At 42.1% G+C, this 13,626-nt stretch overlaps 1 long non-coding RNA gene across 1 annotated transcript; it reads right to left on the minus strand.

Annotated features, from left to right (window-relative positions):
• Positions 1 to 4,962: 4,962 nt before the first annotated feature.
• Positions 4,963 to 6,428, minus strand: LOC139362210 (uncharacterized). The gene is made up of 2 exons (XR_011620601.1): positions 6,027 to 6,428; positions 4,963 to 5,781 (listed from the first exon to the last, which is right to left on the minus strand). It is a non-coding gene; the product is annotated as an uncharacterized lncRNA (long non-coding RNA).
• Between the last annotated feature and the right edge of the window lie 7,198 nt (positions 6,429 to 13,626).

Consider the following 13,626-nt stretch of genomic DNA (forward strand, 5'->3'; position numbering starts at 1 on the left):
TAAAGTGCTGGGATTACAGGTGTAAGCCACTATGCCCAGTCTGATATTACATAATTATTACCTAGAACATACAGGATATGAGTTATCATATGACTGATGACATAACAGCATCATTCAGTTTGACTTGTCTTGTGAGTATATCGATTATATGCAAGTTTACTGTTGCCATGTCAATTTTCATATTTACAGTCTGCCTGGTTTTAATTTAATTTTGAAGGCCACTGTCTTTTCATTGTTGTTGGAATCTCTTCTTGGACCTCAAGTTACCATTTGCACACTTATTTTTTTTTCCTTTTTTTTAACATGGAGTCTCGCTCTGTCCCCAGGCTGGAATGGAGTGGCACTTCAGCTCCACCGAAGCTGAGTTAGTTACAAAGGTCTATTTCTCCATTGTATCCCTGCAACTGCACTCCATCATGATCCAGAACTCAGGCTGAAGGGGCAGGCTCCACTTGCAGGTCTCATAGAAGACCACATCTCTTTCTCTCACACTCAGCAAACATGGTGTCCAAGACAACCTCAATGGGGCAGCATCTATGCAAAAGAGGCAGGAAGTGTTTTGAACAATTAATGCAATCTATTGCTGCCCTCTTTTTTAACAAGAATGTATAGTTCTGTTCTTTTCATGTTAATTTGTAATTGATTAGTAGTTATTTAATGATCATCTTTGTTTTGGAGGTTTTTTGAGTTAAAAAACTATATCTCATGTTCTACTGAAGAACATATTACAAAGCACACAGATTTCCATTTATAAATATCTGATCAGATATATATGAGGCTATAACAGAAATTATTCTTTTTGAGTATATCTAGTTCATTACTTTTGCTAGGTTCTTTTCTTTTTCTTTTCTCTTTCTTTTTTTGAGACAGTCTCCCTCTGTTACCCAGGCTGGAGTACAGTGGTGTGATCTCAGCTCAATTCAACCTTGACCTCCAGGGCTCAAGCAATAATGATCATCTTTTGTTACCTGCTTTTTGTCTAATACATTAAGAATATTTTCTCATGTCAGTAAATATTCTTCTGCAATGTGACTTTTTTTAGACACAGGGTCTCACTCTGTTGCCTTGACTGGAGTGCAGTGGCATGATCATAGTTCACTGCAGCCTTGAACTCCTAGACTCAAGCAATCCAAGTAGGTGTGCACCACCACGCGTGGCTTTTAAAATTTTTGTAGAGACGTGGTCTCACTATGTTTGCCCAGATTGATCTCAATTCCTAGTTTCAAGCAATCCTCCTACCTTGGCTTCCAAGGTGTTAGGATTCCTAACACTTGGCTTCCAAGGTGTTAGGATTCCTAACACTTGGCTTTCAAGTGTTAGGATTACAGGAATGAGCCAAAGTACCCGGCTGCAATGTGACTTATAAATATTAATAGTAAAATTATTTCATAGCATGATTATATAATTTACTTAACTATTCCCACTTTGAGGGCTATTTAGAATGTTTTGTTTGTGGGAATAGTCAAAGAAACAGACTCCCCACCTAGAAAACATGAACACTTTTTTTTTTTTTTTTGTCACACAGTTTATTTTAAACAGAGAGTTTACGTGTCTCCAACAAAAAGTAGTGAAATTCTCTAAGGAGCTGATGGTCCTTGGCTCTATTTTAGCTAGAATCTCCAGGGCCCTGGGTTTTGCTTAAGATCAGCAGACTCAGACCCCAGGTGTTGTCCAAGTTTACTCACCCAATGCTATCTGAGTTTACATTACTTATGCCTGTAATCTCAGCACTTTGGGAGACTGAGCTGGGCGGGTCACTTGAGGCCAAGAGTTTGAAGACCAGCCTGGCCATCATGGTGAAACCCCCATCTCTACTAAACATACAAAAATTAGCCAGGAGTGGTGACATGTGCGTATAATCTCAGCTACTCAGGAGGCTTGGACAGGAGAATTGCTTGAACCCAGGAGGCAGAGGTTGCTGTGAGCCGAGAACATACCACAGCACTCCAGCCTGGGTGATAAAATGAGACTCTGTCTCAAAAAAAAAAAAAAAAGAAAAAAAAATGCCGAGCTTGGTGGCTCATGCCTATAATCCCAACACTTTGGCAGGCCGAGGTGGGCGGATCACAAGGTCAGGAGCTCGAGACCAGCCTGGCCAACATGGTGAAACCCTATCTCTACCAAAAATACAAAAATTAGCCAGGCGTGATGGTGGGTGCCTATAACCCCAGCTACTCAGGAGGCTGAGGCAGGAGAATCTCTTGAACTTGGGAGGCGAAGGTTGCAGTGAGCCGAGATTGCACCATTGCACACCAGCCTGGCGACAGAGCAAGACTCTGTCTAAAAAAAAAAAGAAAAAAATTAGCAGACTTCCATTCTAACTGTAAAGAAACGAAGGCATGCACTTTGTCTGCCTCTCTCCACTGAGACAGGTGGGTTTCTTTCCTTGAATGGAAAGAAAGTGGAAGCCCCCTATGGCAGAGGAGGTTAACTATCAACCAAATGTCATGCTTATCCTCCATCATCTATACAGTAGTTCCTGGAGAGGAACTGCCAGCCAGGGGCTGCATTTCTCAGCTCCCCTGGTATCTTCAGGGTCTTGTGTGATTACTTCTCACCAACTGAATGTGACCAGAGTCACTGAATTGTGTCATTTCCAGAGAAGAAGATTTAAAATTGTTTCCTCTTCTGCTTGTGATAATAAGGCCCTAGGGAAAAGCTGAGCCACAAGAGGAAGGGAGCCCTTGCTGGGAACACTGACTTTGAGCTGTCATGTGTGATTGTCTTAGACCACCAAAATGATGTGGTTTACTTATTACAGAACTAGCATTGCCCAGACTGCGACACTCCCAGCCTCCTTTTTCCCCCCAGAGGGTTAAGAGGGTATAAAAATTAAAGGGAATCCCTTAGAGTATTCATCCTATGCCCCTCTAGGCACAGGAAAGAGAGAAAGAGAATCAAGTTACAAAATGGGAGTTGAATGTTTCAACTAATTTCTCCTCTAGGAATTGTTATGCTGCCTGAGATGATTATTTGCTCAGTAAACACCATCCAGGGCAATCAGTACAGGCAGGGATCCAGTCTTCCCACTCCCAGAATGCTCTGTTGGATTTTTAAACAGAGATCACATGTGAAATCACCACGTTCTTCAATGGGGGTGAACGTGGTTGGAAAATGGGGGAAATGACACAACTATGAATAATGGGACCTCAGAGATAAACCAACCTGTGTTTGAATCCCAGCTTTAACTTTCAGGAACAATGGCCAAAAACCATGCTGCATAACTGATCTGAAAAGATCTCCACTGACTGAACTGAACACCAGATTCCCCAGTTGCCCCACTGCCATGTCAGTGCTAGGAACTCAACTACCCCGAAACTGCTCCAGCCACCAGCACCAAAGCCACCACTGCCCCTCGACCTTGCCTTTTCAGCTACTGTTTCTGTCATCACTTCCAGAGAGGGTGGGTCAATACTGGTCCTTTAGGAAGCAGACCAGACTCTAAGGCTGGAATTAGAAGTGGAAGGAATTAAGAGGGAAATGCTCATGAAAGACAAAGAGGGAGGGAGCAGGAGTTGGAAGGGATAACCTTCAGCTGTGGTACAGATCTAGCACCGTAGAAAGGAGCAGGGGAAGGAGAGGACTGGGTAAGAAGAGACTCAGACTGTAATGACCTCTACAAACATCTCTGCCAGGCAGCAAGGGAGCCTATTAGAGTATCTAGCACTGGGGAGGAATGGCCCAGCTCCAGTATCCTCTCTGTGCCCATTCGTTGACTGGAGCTGCCTAGATAGAACAGAGACTCATGGAATGAATGCTGCAGCAGATGCCAAAGGCTGTCAGTTAATTACACTCTTCACAGCAGGTTTTCTTGAAGGCATATCTGAGTGGCACAGCTCCATGCTGCCAAAGGAAAGCTTGGCATCAGTAGGTCCTGGGTTGAAGTCTAACTGACGGAGATTAGACCACGTGTCCTTGCTGCAAGAAAGCCTAGAAAAGCAAGTGACTGGCATTTTCAGCACCAAAGGAGAAAAGGTCAAAACAAATGAGTGTCCACTATAGGATGTAAATCACTGAGCCCTGTGCCTGGCATACAACAGACAGCTGGATGAATGGAAGCTGCCATCCTCACTAACCACACTGAGAGGAGCAGGGAGAGTGATGGAAGGAGAATGAGTTGTTGCATCAATCTCTCCTGGGTTCACATCTGGGCTCCAGCCTTCCAGTGAAATCAGACAAGCTACTTAACCTTTCCAAGCCTATTTCCTTATCTGTAAAGCCTCCTTTGCAGAGTTGTGAGGATTTGAGTCATGCATCACATGATTGACCCAGAGTAGGCTCTGAGAAGATAACAGTGCTAAAGTTACTTGGTGGTAAGCAGAGTATGAAGCATCAAGATTAGAGTGAAAACTCTGTGAGGGGTGGGTACTGCACTGCACCACATTCATCTTTGATTTTTTTTTTTTTTTTTTTTTTTTGAGACCAAGTCCCACTCTGTCACCCAGGTTGGAGTGCAGTTGCACAATCTCGGCTCACTGCAAGATCCACCTCCTGGGTTCAAGTGATTCTCCTGCCTCAGCCTCCTGAGTAGCTGGGACTACAGGTGCCCTCCACCATGCCTGGCTAAATTTTTGTATTTTTTTTTAGTAGACACAGGGTTTCACCATGTTAGCCAGGCAGTTCTCGAACTCCTGACCTCAGGTGATCCATATGCCTCAGCCTCCCAAAGTACTGGGTTTACAGGTGTGAGCCACTGTGTCTGGCTTCATCTTTGATGTTCTGATAATCAGTAGCAGAGCATGGCATATACCAGGTGCTTAGCAGATATTTGGTGGGTGCGAATGACTGAATGAGTGAATGAATGAACGTTGTTTCTTGTTGATAGATAACAAAGACAAAGTTGCATAAATCATTCTAAGCTGGGATTTTTGTTCTGCAGACTAGTTCTTCCTAATAATATTCTCCCTTCCCCTTCATTTCTTTTTCTTGCATTCTATCCAATCACTTCAAGGAGCTTAAAGATTACATAGTCAAAAAGTTTATTTTATTTCATTATTTTTATCACAGTGAAATTTTTAATTTTATTAAAATAGTTCTAAGAGTCACACAGTAAGGACAAAACTTCTTTCTCCTGGTCCTGCCCCTCCCATCCCTAATTCCTATTCTTCAGGGGAAAACATCTTGGTAGCTACTTTTTCAGTGTTTACTTCCATATTGCTTTTTCTTGATTTTTAAAAATTTTGACATCATTGTTTTTATTGTAGAAGATGAAGGGCTAAATCTCTTATAGTGCTTCTCCCCTACAAACACATGCACACAGATACATAACATGCACACATGCCCCCCACACACACACACCCCTTCTCCCATTCAATATAGTTGTATCAACTATTTCACAAATTTTGATTAAATCAATAATGTGTTTAACATATTAAGATTGCATCACTGCTAATCATGCAGAATGCTTTATTATATTTTATTTCTCATCTAATTATTGTATTCTCTTCAGTTTATAATTGATTTTTTGTTTGTTTGTTTGTTTACTTAACTGTGACAATCACAAACTCATTCCCAAACTATCCTCCAGCCCTGTAAAACCTCAGGACAGTCAAGCCCATGAGGTATTCTATCAGCTCCCTTTTTCCCTGGAGTCATCACTCCTGGTGTTCTCTGCTCTTCTACTCCAGTCTGGGCAATCTGCTTTCCAAGCTTGCTGCAGAGCTGTTGTCCTGAACTTCCCTTCAGCCTCATTGGAGACATTGCTTCATCTCTGTCCTATACTAGACTCCCTCTTTATAGGATCCCATGTCTTCCTCTTGACTGGTTTACTCCAGCAGCTTCCTGAAAAACAGTGCATGGGAAGTAAGTTGTTGTTGTTGTTGTTGTTGTTGTTGTTGTTGTTGTTGTTTGAGGCCTTTCATGGCTGCAAATGTCATAATTCTACACTGTGCATGTTAGTACAATCCATTGAGATTGAAAAATTATTAGAATAGGAAACACCATATTGCAATTATTCATCCCCAGGTCTGGACAAGTGCGACAGGAATTCCAAAATAACAGTGACTTGAACGAAATTGAGGTTTTACCTCTGTCACATGAAGTTGCCAGGGCTTTTGTGCTCGCTCCACAGGCGTCAGGAGCCTGAGCTCTTTCTATCCCGGTGCTCACCATTCTCAACAGGCATCCTTTGTTTCGTGGTTCAGGATAGCTGCTTCAGCTTCCGGCTTCACATTCTCAGTCTAACTTACAAGAATAAGAAAAAGGAAGGACAAGGACAGGGACCACTCTTTTGGGACATTCCCTAAAAGTTGCATACCTGACTTCTACTTCCAACCCATTGACCAGAATGCACTCATCTGATTGCATGAACAGTCTATCCTTCTTTTACCCTTGTGTTTAACCTTACTTTAATGACACCTCCCACAGATTTTATTGTACCTATATGTCTGTATCATTACTATTATTAGATTTTAAACATATGGTGTGATGTAAACATGCCTCTTAATTTTTATTATATCTTCACTTAGTAACCCAGATGTTGGGTGCCACTAACCACTACTTCTGTTTTGTAGGCTATATTAAGTTTGAAATGCAATATTATCATACTCCCCCAGAAGAAAGTTCACTCCACAAATCATTAATAATTTTTGAAGGTTAGCCTTTTGTCTTCCTAGGGAACTTTGTCCATATTGGTAATTTATGTATGTATGTATGTATGTATGTATGTATGTATGTATGTATTTAGAGACAGGATTTCCCTTTGTTACTGAGGCTGGAGTACAGTGTCACAATCTATAGCCCACTGCAGTCTTGAACTCCTGGACTCAGGCTCAAGTGATCCTCCCACTTCAGCCTCCCAAGTAGCTAGGACTACTAGTATACACCACTACATCCAATTAATTTTTAAAAATTTTGTGTAGAGATGGGGTTTGTATTAGTCTGTTTTCACACTGCTAGAAAGATGCTACCTGAGACTGGGTAATTTCTAAGGAAATGAGGTTTAATTGACTCACAGTTCTGTTCTGCATGGCTGGGAGTCCTCAGGATGGAAGGTGAAGGGAAAGCAAGGCACCTCTTACATGGCGGCAGGAGGAGCAGATGCAAGTGCCACACTTTTAAACAATCAGATCTCATGAGAATCCACTCACTATCATGAAAACGACATGGGGGAAACCACCCACATGATCGAATCACCTCCCATCAGGTTCCTCCCTTGACACATGGGGATTACCATTCAAATGATATCTAAGTGGGGACACAGAGTCAGACCATATCAGGACCTTGCTATGTTGCCCAGGCAGTGGTGCAATCATACCTCGCTGTAACCTGGAATTCCTGGGCTCAAGTGACTTTCCCACCTCAGCCTCCCAAAGTGTTGGGATTATAGGCATAAGTCACCACACCTGGCCAATATTGGCAGCTTTAGGCTTCAGAACTATTTTTATCTTTTTTGGTGGGGAGGTCATGTAGTGTAAAGCAGGGGAAGTATTTTGTGTTTCCCACCATGCAGAGTAAGGTGGTTTGCATCAAGAGAAAATAAATTCTACATTAATAAAAGGGCAGAGAAGAAAGAAGTTTCTTGGATTAGATTGATTTAGTCATTCCAAAATGTATACATACATCAAAATATCAGCCTGGCATGGTGGCTCACCTCTAATCCCAGCACTTTGGGAGGCCAAGGCGGGCAGATCACTTGAGGTCAGGCGTTCAAGACCAGCCTGTCCAACATGGTGAAACCTCATCTCTACTAAAAGTACAAAAATTATCTGGGCATGGTGGCGTGTGCCTTAATCCCAGCTACTCAGAAAGTTGAGGCAGGAGAATTGCTTGAACCCAGGAGGTAGAGGTTGCAGTGAGCTGAGATCGTACTGCTGCACTTCAGCCTGGACAACAGAGTGAGACTCCATCTCAAAAAAAAAAAAAGAAGAAGAAGAAGAGAAAAAACTATCAAGGGTGCACCACCAAAACTATACACAATTTTTACTTGTCAATTACAAATAAAGGACCAGGCAAGGTGGCTTATTCCTGTAATTTCAGTACTTTGAAGACCAAGGCAGGTGGATCACCTCATCCCAGGAATTCAAGACCAGCTGTCTCTACCAAAAATACAGAAAATTAGCCAGGAGTCATGGTATGCACCTGTGGTCCCAGCTACTCAGGAGGCTGAGGTGGCAGTGTCACTTGAGCCTGGGAGGCTGAGGTTGCAGTGAGTTGAGACTTCACCACTGCACTCCAACCTGAGTGAGAAAATGACACCCCATCTCAAAAAATAAAAATAAAAAGTAAAGGAAAAGCAGGGAGGAAGAAGACTCTCGGCAGCATTCGAGCCCCTCATTCTGTTTTACAATCCAGCTGCATCTGCGCTCTTCCCATGGTTTGGTTGTTCAATAGTTCCATGGATCCTATTAGTCAATGTGTGAGTCAGGGTTCTCCAGACCAACAGAACCAATAGGATGTGTCTGTGATATGTGAGTGTCTGTGTGGTGGGAGAGGGGGGTGGAGAGAGATATTTATTATATGAAATTGGCTCATATGGAATGGCGTAAACCCGGGAGGTGGAGCTTGCAGTGAGCTGAGATCCGGCCACTGCACCCCAGCCTGGGCGACAGAGCAAACTCCGTCTCAAAAAAAAAAAAAAAAAAAAAAGAAATTGGCTCATATGATTATGGAAGCTGAGAAGCCCCAAGATCTGCAGTTGCTAAGCTGGAGACCCAGAAGAGCCAATGGTGTAGTTCCAGTCCAAGAGCCAGGAGGCTCAAGACCCAAGACGACCAGATGTTTTGGCTTGAGTCAGAAGACAGAAAAAGACTGACTGCCAGCTCAAAGTGGTCAGGCAGGAAAAGTTCCCTTTTTTATCTGGGGGAGGGCCAGCCTTTTTGTTCTATTCAGGCCTTCAACTGGTTGGAAGAGGGCTACTCACATTTGGGAGGGCAATCTGCTTTACTCAGTCTACTGATTCAGATGTTAATCTCACCCAAAATCACCCTTACACACAAACCCAGAAATAATATGTAACCAAATATCTGAGCCCTCCAAGGCCCAGTTGACAAATAAACTTAACCATTACAGTCAGAAAATTCTCCCTTTTAATCCAAGACCATTTAGTCTGGGTTTCAGTCACTTGAAAACAAAGTAATCCTTGCAGTCGGGTGTGGTAGCTCAAACCTGTAATCCCAGCACTTTGGGAGGCCAAGGCTGGAGGATTGCCTGGGCCCAGGAGTTCAGGAGCAGCCTGGATAACATAGTGAGACCTTGTCTCTAAAAAAAAAAAAAAAAAATTAAAATAATAATAATAATCCTGACATTCATATTCAAAGTTGCTTATTGTATTTGCAACAGAGCTTTCTTATTGTGCACATGGCTAGTTTCCTATGCAAGTGTGTGTTGCAGGGGGTGATGAGGGCAGAGGATGGGAGGGTAGGGGAGGTTAGGGAGTGATGGCAAAAGGGTATGGATTTTCTTTGGGGGATGATGAAAATGTTTCAAAAGTGATGATAAATATACAACTCTGTGGAAATATGAAAAGCCATTTGTCCTGCAGCAGATTTAAACACAGTTCCTAAAAAAGGAGTGGTGATGGCAATTAATATCCCCACAGAGGACCAGACAAGCCATGTTCCTGTAGCAGCAGAGCCAGAAGTGCCAACAAAATTTATCCCTGTGGCCAGAGCCAAGAGGGTTTCTCAATGAGATTAAAGGGCATCAATCACTTTGGTGCCCCTAAAGTAAAGAAGGTCTGCCTGAACGAACATTTTCAATGTAGTAAAAATAAAATAAGAAAGTTTTAAGAAACATTGAGTTCATATCCTAATGTGAACATTAGGTTTTCTTTCACTTAAACTTATCATCAAGAGCACCATCCTAGCAGATTCTTTTAAGGTTTACTTAGAAGGCATGTCTAGGAAATCAAAAATCTACATTTAAAAAAAATGTGTGGATCATTCAACAGTTTCTTGGATAGATATATTTTGATTTAGTCATCCCCTGAACATTACCTGAGAGCCCTCTGTGGGTGAGAAGCTGCCATTATCCCTGAGTACATAGAGATGAGCAAGACATAGTCCAGGAGGAGCTCATGGCCCAGAAGTGGAGTCAGCTCAGGTGATCACAGTCCAACAGGATAAGAGCTGCCTTCGGAAGGGGTTGGGGGCATGAGCTGAGGATCTGAGGGCGTGGAGGACAGAGTGTGCCTGGGGGCCCCAGAAGCAGAGCTGCGATGGTCTACTTATGAATGGCGTATTGTGGTGCTCATTTACCTTCCTGAGCCTCCATTTTCCCACCTGCAAATTGAAGTCAATTAAAGAACGACTGCATCAGTGCACTAACCAGTCTGACTTGAAAGAAACCACAGATCAAATGCAACTTACATCATGCTGTGAGTTAGCTCCCTTGGAAAACTGTGACTCGAAGTATAAATTTCTAGAAAGAGTTACCTAATACAAGAATTCCATTAGTATTATCAGATTTCTCATTCATTTCTTCATTCAATAAACATTTCTTGAGCATCTACTATCCATGCTTCTGAAACTGGAATACACGACATGGGTAGGTGGCAGTGTATCAGATGGTATAGACTCAGCAATTCAACATTGCAGATCTTCTTGCAGCATTAGGTTTACCCAGGGTAAGCAATTCATAACATTTTTATGTTAAAACAAGCATGGATATACTACAGAGAAGAATGCGAAATGCATATGAAGTTTTAGGATAAAGCATTTTGAGTTCATAATAGACTTCTCTGATATGTGTCTTCCAGAATTTGGGGGGAAACTTGTGCATTCTCTGTTGCTATTAATTAAATATCGGTTGTTAAGTATCTTAAAAGATACAAAACATACATCTCTCCAAAAGTGTATAATCTGAGTTGAAACAAGATATCTAAAACTATAAATCAAATAGATATACGTATGTGTATTTTGAGAAGTATGAGATTGCTTCTGTGCCTGTGAAGTCATTTTATATCAGATGCCTGACATGACAGAACTATGAAAAACCAATTCGGGGCCCCACCAGAGAGAATTTGGAGAAGAAAATGAATTTCAGCAGATTGCTCATTAAAGAAACAGATTCAAGAATAGCAGAAGAAGGGTCCCTGCAAAGTAAAAGCTCATATCTACTCAGGCAATCAAGGCAGATGGCTTGGAAGGATGGAGAGGATCACAGAGGGCAGGGATTGGTAGAAGCCCATTCCAGCTGAACAGAGTGACACTGAGAAAAGGAACAAAGTAAAGAAAAGGAAAGTTGTATTTGGGGTTCAAGGATTAATCAGTTGGTCTAAATCAGAAGCTTAACCAAGCATGCCAGTACAGCCTAATGAAGGGACCTTGAAACCAAGGACAAAGAATGTGAAATGTACCTGCCATTTAGCACATGCTCAAACGGAATTTGTTGAATTAAATGAGCAGGACCAGGCAGATGAGATAATGCCCTCCACTGAGCCCTGGCAGGTTACAACGAGTTAGCACCAGAGTCTGCCTTGAAGTGTTTCCAGTCTGCTTGCTCCTCCCCTTTCCTCACCTCCCTGTCTAATCTCTCCCATTCCAACACACATACAGAAAAAAAAAAAATGTTGCAATGCCACTCTCAACATTAGCTTCAATATATGTAGTTAAGTCCACAAGTAGTCCTGTGTAATGGCTCATCCAGAGGGTGGAGTAACTTGTGCTGGGTGAACAAAGGGGTAGAGAGTTGTGACTCCCCAGTTTTGGGTGTGCGCTATCCTTGCAAGTTTGTCATTTTGGGGTCTTCATAGTTGCCAAATAGTCCATTCACCTTGCAAAAGAACTGTGTCTTGGCTAATTTAGCTTCCTGTGGCTAGCACATAGTGTGGAGGTTTGAGAGTGTCAATACACATAACACCCTTCTTCCCCACTCAATCTCTGAACAAACTGAAAGATATAAAGGAATCAAGCAGATAAAGATGTAAAAATCAGCAGCTTAACTGCTCATAAAAGCTGAAAGGGAGTATGTGGCTTAGGTATGCAACAACAATGGGTGTCCTGATAACTGAACCCGAGAATTAGGCAGACTACCCAAGCAGCCACAGGCAGCCCTGGAAAAACCACAGGTCTCACCCACAGGTGCAGAGCCTGTATTTCATAACCTACTGCAGAACAGAGTGTGTGCTCTGGGGCAGGCCAATCCCAAAAACAGAAAAGGAGGGGAAAGGCCTGAATGAAGCAGGCCAGCAACTTTTTCCCAAACCACCAATACCTCCTGAGGGAGACTTAAGCCAGTTGGTATGATAGGCCAGAAGTGTTACCCTAGTAAGTGTCCTTAGGGGCTAAGAGTTTCCCCCAATGTGTGGCATCACTAGCCATACATCTGCTTCATTGTCTATGTAATGGGGAACTTACTAAGGCCAACTTCAAACAAGGCGCCTATTCAGAGAAGGTGTTCAGTTACTCCAGCTGGTCTACTCCCTGCAGATGGAGGCTGCAGCACATCTTCTTGTCCCAGGAAGAATCATTTGATCAGCCCCTCTTGGTTATGAAGTGTGTTGTCCAGGAGGCATTGGAGGATGATAAAAGGTGTACAAAAGAACCCCAGCACTGTTCCTCTTGGAGATCTCTGGAATGCAAAGCAGGTCACTGGGGAGGGATGGTGTCAATTTGCATAAGGGCCTTTGGGGAAAGAATGAATGGGGCCCAACACCTGCTTTCACAGATCCGAAAACTTAGAAACTGGCTGGTTGCAATACCATGGTGACAATAGCGTCAACCTTTCCCAAGAAACAATAAAACTTTGAAATACAAAGTAGATGACAGCAAATGACTTTTATCTTTTATTTATTTTTAAAAACATACATTTCCTAGAAGGTGCCAAATTTTCAACAACAGAAAAGAAAGTCTATTGATTCAAAGGATGCTTTTGCCAAATACTGTATATGTATACATATACACTTATTAATTTGACAATACAGAATCTGTGGTAATCACCACAAATAGGACTATATGAAAATTGCATAGTATAATAGATGTATGTGAGGTTTTAGGCCAATTAATAATATGCATGACATAGTGACTAGTTCAAACATTTAGTCTATTTACTAAGACCAAAATATTCCAACCTAGTAGCACACTTATAAAATATAATTACACTAATTACAAATAATTACTGCAAGTTCATTTTTAAATTTTAAAGAGGCTTGATGTGCTGTCTTCTTGGAAACAGCCTAGTGTGTATTCTACACGCATATTAAGTTCATAGAGTTGTTGATGAAAAAAGTCAAACTCTGTAAAATATTTTAAGAGATTTATACTGAGCCAAATATGAGTGACCCGTGACACAGCCCTCAGGAGCTCCTGAGAACATGTGTTCAAGGTGATCAGGCTACAATTTGATTTGATACATTTTAGAGAGGCAAATGACGTAAATCAATACAAGTAAGGTATACATTGGTTTGTTCAGGAAAGGCAGGGCAACTAGAAGCAGAGGGGCTTCCAGATCACAGGTAGGTTCAAACATTTTCTGATTAGCAATTTGTCGAAAGATTTGTTAAGTTACTGTCTAAAGACTTAGAATCGATAGAAAGGAATGTCTGGGTTAAGATAAGAGGTTGTGGAGACCACGGTTTTATCATATAAGGGGAAGCCTCCAGGTAGCAAGCTTCAGAGAATAGATTGTAAATGTTTCTTTCCAGACTTAAAGAGTCTGTTCTATCAATACTTCTAAAAGGTGAGGCAA

Source organism: Macaca nemestrina, chromosome 3 (genome assembly GCF_043159975.1).
Source record: "Macaca nemestrina isolate mMacNem1 chromosome 3, mMacNem.hap1, whole genome shotgun sequence".
NCBI classification, from domain to species: Eukaryota; Metazoa; Chordata; class Mammalia; order Primates; family Cercopithecidae; genus Macaca; species Macaca nemestrina.